We start from the raw sequence: 6,000 nt of genomic DNA, 5'->3' as shown, positions 1-6,000 counted from the left end.
CCACAACTACAAGTCCAACCACTACAACAGCTCCCACCAACGCATCTCCCACAACCACGACTCCAATTTCCACTACAACTCTCACTGCAAGAAGTACGACTCAAGCTACCACAACTACAGCTCCTGCTACTTCAACCACAACTCCCACTACATCAACCACAAAATTCACAACCCCAACTGCCACTACTACAAGAACAACTCTGGCTACCACAACAACAACTCCTACTACTACACCCACAGCTCCCACTACCTCAACCACAACTCTGGGAACCCCAACCGCTACTAGTACAAGCACAACTCAAACTACTACAACTACAAGTCCAACGACCACTATGCCTCCAACTACAACTCCTGCTAAAACAACCAATGCTCCCACCACCACATCTCCCACTACCACAACCACAACTCCAATTTCCACTGAAACAGCTCCTATTACTTCAACTATAAATCTCACATCCACAACTGCCACTACTACAAGCACAACTCCAGCTACTACAGACGCAACTCGTGCTACCACAACCACAGCTCCCACTACTTCAACAACAACTCTCACAACCCCAACCGCCACTACTACAAGCACAACTCCAGCTACCACAATTACAACTTCTGCTACTACAGCCACATCTGACACCACATCTTCTCCCACTACAAGAGCCAGAAATCCCACTCTCACAACCATAGCTCCCAGTACCACATCTCCCACAACCACAACTCCCACTTCCACTACATCTCCCATTACTTCAACTACAACTCCCACTACTTCAACCACAAAACTCACAACCACAATACCAACTACCACTACTACAAGCACATCTCCAACCACCACAACAGCTCCCAGTACCACATCTCCCACAACCACAACTCCCACTTCCACTACATCTCCCATTACTTCAACTACAACTCCCACTACTTCAACCACAGAACTCACAATCACAACCCCAACTGACACTACGAAAAGCACATCTCCAGCTACCACAACTACAACTCCTGCCACTACAGCCACAATTCCCAATACCACATCCAAAACTCCTACTGCCGTGACCACAGCTCCCACTACTTCAACCACAAAACTCACAACAACCCCAACTGCCACTACTACAAGAACATCTCCAGCTACCACACCAACAACTCCTGCTACTACATCCACAGCTCCCACTACCTCAACCACAACTTTGGCAACCCCAACTGCTACTAGTACAAGCACAGCTCATACTACCACAAGTACAACTCCTTCTACTATAGCCACAACTGCCACCCACCCAACATCTCCCATTACCACAACTGCAACTTACACGATCACAGCTCCCAGCACTTCAACCACAAAACTCACAACCCCAACTGCTACTACCACAAACAAAACTCCAGCTACCACAACTACAACCCCTGCTACTACAACCACAACTCCTACTACTTCAACCACAAAACTCACAACGACAACCCCAACTGCCACTACTACAAGCACAACTCAAACTACAATTCCAACGACCACTATGACTCCAACTACAACTACTGCTACAACAACCAATGCTCCCACAACCACAACCACAACTCCCATTTCCACTGAAACAGCTCCTACTACTTCAACTAGAACTCTCACAACCCCAACCGCCACTACTACAAGCACAACTCCAACTATCACAATTACAACTTCTGCTACTACAGCCACATCTTACACCACATCTTCTCCCACTATGGGCACCAGAAATCCCACTCTCACTACCATAGCTCCCAGTACCACATCTCCCACAACCACAACTCCCACTTCCACTACATCTCCCATTACTTCAACTACAACTCCCACTACTTCAACCACAAAACTCACAACCACAATACCAACTACCACTACTACAAGCACATCTCCAACCACCACAACAGCTCCCACCAACACATCTCCCACTACAACAACCACAACTCCCATTTCCACTACAACTGGTGTAACTCAAACTATCACAACTATAAGTCCAACCACCACTACGACTCCAACTACAACAACTCCCACTGCCACAACCATAGCTCCTACTACTTCAACCACAGAACTCACAATCACAACCCCAACTGACACTACTAAAAGCACATCTCCAGCGACCACAACTACAACTCCTGCCACTACAGCCACAATTCCCACTACCACATCCAAAACTCCTACTACCATGACCACAGCTCCCACTACTTCAACCACAAAACTCACAACAACCCCAACTGTCACTACTACAAGAACATCTCCAGCTACCACACCAACAACTCCTGCTACTACATCCACAACTCAAACTACCTCAACCACAACTTTGGCAACCCCAACTGCTACTAGTACAAGCACAGCCCATACTACCACAAGTACAACTCCTTCTACTATAGCCACAACTGCCACCCACCCAACATCTCCCATTACCACTGCCTCTTACACTACCATAGCTTCCAGCACTTCAACCACAAAACTCACAACCCCAACTGCTACTACTACAAACAAAACTCCACCTACCACAACTACAACCCCTGCTAGTACAACCACAGCTCCTACTACTTCAACCACAAAACTCACAACGACAACCCCTGCCACTACTACAAGCACATCTTCAGCTACCACAACAACTCCTGCTACAACACCCACAGCTCCCACTACCTCAACCACAACCCTGGCAACCCCAACCACTGCTATTACAAGCACTACTCAAACTACCACAACTACAAGTCCAACCACCACAACAACTCCCACCAACACATCTCCCACGACAATAACCACAACCCCCATTTTCACTACAACCAGTGTAACTCAAACTATCACAACTATAAGTCCAACCACCACTACAACTCCAACTACATCAACTCCTGCTACGACAGCCACAGCTCCCACCACCAGCACAACTGCCAATACCACAACAGCTCCCACTACTTCAACCACAGAACTCACAACCACAACCCCAATTGACAGTACAACAAGCACATCTCCAGCTACCACAACTACAACTCCTGCCACTGCAGCCACATTTCCCACTACCACATCCAAAACTCCCATTACCACGACCACAGCTCCCACTACTTCAACCACAAAACTCACAACAACCACACCTGCTACTACTACAAGCACAACTCAAACTACCACAATTTCAGCCACATCTTCCACCACCTCATCTTCTACAAGAACCACAAATCCCACTGCCACATCTGCAGCCCCCACTACTTCAACCACAACTCTCACAACCAAAACCCCAATTTCCACTACTACAAGCACAACTCCAGCTATCACAACTACAACTCCTTCTACTATAGCCACAACTGCCACCCCCCCAACATCTCCCATTACCACAACTGCCACTTCCATTACCACAGCTCCGAGCACTTCAACCACAAAACTCATAACCACAACTGCCACGACAACAAGCACAACTCAAACTATCACAACTATAAACCCAACCACCACTACAACTCCCACTACAACAACTCCTGCTACGACAACCACAGCTCCCACCACCAGCACAACTCCCACTACCACAACCACAGCTCCCACTACTTCAACCACAAAACTCACAACCACAACCCCAACTGACAATACTAGCATAGTACTAGCAACTGCCACTTCCACTACCACAGCTCCCAGCACTTCAACCACAAAACTCACAACCCCAACTTCCACTACTACAAGCACAACTCCAGCTACCACAACTACAACTCCTACTATAACCACAACTCCCATCACCACAATATCTCCCACTACCACAGCCACAACAGGCACTCCCACTACTTTAACCACAAAATCCGCCACAACTACAAGCACAACTCAAACTATCACAACTATAAGTCCAACCATCACTACGACTCCGACTACAACTCCTGCTACGACAGCCACAGCTCCCACCACCAGCACAACTGCCACTACCATAACCACAGCTCCAACTACTTCAACCACAAAACTCACAACCCCAACTGACACTACTACACCCATAACTCCAGCTGTCTCAACTACAACTCCTGCTACTACAGCCACAACTCCCATCACCACAAATTCTCCCACTATGATAACCACAGCTCCCACTACTTTAACCACAACCATTACAACCACAACTGAAACTGCCACTACTACAAGCACAACTCCAGCTACCACAACACCAACCCCTGCTACTATAGCCACAACTCCAGCTACCACAACTACAACTCCTGCTACTATAGCCACAGCTCCCACCACTACAACATCACCCACTTCCACAACCATAGCTCCCACGACTTCAACCACAACTCTCACAACCAAAACCTCAACTGTCGATACTACAAGCACAACTCAAACTACCACAACTTCAAGTCCAACTACCACTATGACTCCAACTGCAACAACTCCTGCTACGACAACCACAGCTACCATCACAACAACACGTCCCACATCCACAACCACAACTCCCACCACCACATCATCCCCCACTACCACATCCAAAACTACTGATACTATAACCTCAACAAGCACAACTCTCATTACCACAAGCACACTCCCAACTTCCACAACACCAACTACCACAACACAAACTACTGTAGGAAATTCTGATGGTCCCTGTCAGGGAAGGTCCAGTGGGCTTGTGTCAAACCCTTCAAACCCAAATTCTTTTTACAGCTGTGGTGACGGGACAGTGCATGTCCAGTTTTGCCAACCACAATTGATCTTTTATGAATCTTGCCAGTGTTGTGACACTACTACAAGCACAACTCAAACTACAATTCCAATGACCACTATGACCCCAACTACAACTACTGCTACAACAACCAATGCTCCCACAATCACATCTCCCACTACCACAACTCCCATTTCCACTGAAACAGCTCCTACTACTTCAACTATAACTCTCACAACCCCAACCGCCACTACTACAAGCACAACTCCAACTACCACAATTACAACTTCTCCCACTACAGCCACATCTTACACCACATCTTCTCCCACTACAAGAACCAGAAATCTCACTGTCACTACCATAGCTCCCAGTACCACATCTCCCACAACCACAAACACAACTCCCACTTCTACTACAACAACTCCCATTACTTCAACTACAGCTCCCACTACTTCAACCACAAAACTCACAACCACAATCCCAACTACCACTACTACAAGCACATCTCCAGCTACAACAACAACTCCTGCTACAACACCCACAGCTCCCACTTCGTCAACCACAATTCTGGCAACCGCAACCACTGCTACTACAAGCACAACTCCAGCTACCACAACTACAACTCCTTCTACTATAGCCACAACCGCCACCCCACCAACATCTCCCATTACCACAACTGACACTTCCACTACCACAGCTCCCAGCACTTCAACCACAAAACTCACAACCACAACCGCCACTACTACAAGCACAACTCCAGCTACGACAACTACAACTCCTACTATAGCCACAACTCCCATCACCACAACATCACCCACTTCCACAACCATAGCTCCCACTACTTCAACCACAACTCTCACAACCAAAACCTCAACTGTCGATACTACAAGCACAACTCAAACTACCACAACTTCAAGTCCAACTACCACTATGACTCCAACTGCAACAACTCCTGCTACAACAACCACAGCTCCCATCACAACAACACGTCCCACATCCACAACCACAACTCCCACCACCACATCATCCCCCACTACCACATCCAAAACTACTGATACTATAACCTCAACAAGCACATCTCTCATTACCACAAGCACACTCCCAACTTCCACAACACCAACTCGCACAACACAAACTACTGTAGGAAATTCTGATGGTCCCTGTCAGGGAAGGTCCAGTGGGCTTGTGTCAAACCCTTCAAACCCAAATTCTTTTTACAGCTGCGGTGACGGGACAGTGCACCTCCAGTTTTGCCAACCACAATTGATCTTTTATGAATCTTGCCAGTGCTGTGACACTACTACAAGCACAACTCAAACTACAATTCCAACGACCACTATGACTCCAACTCCAACTACTACAACAACCAATGCTCCCACAACCACAACTCCCATTTCCACTGAAA

This window comes from Trachurus trachurus (assembly GCF_905171665.1).
Source record: "Trachurus trachurus genome assembly, chromosome: 7".
In the NCBI taxonomy this organism is placed as follows: Eukaryota; Metazoa; Chordata; class Actinopteri; order Carangiformes; family Carangidae; genus Trachurus; species Trachurus trachurus.
This window is presented reverse-complemented; position numbering follows the sequence as displayed.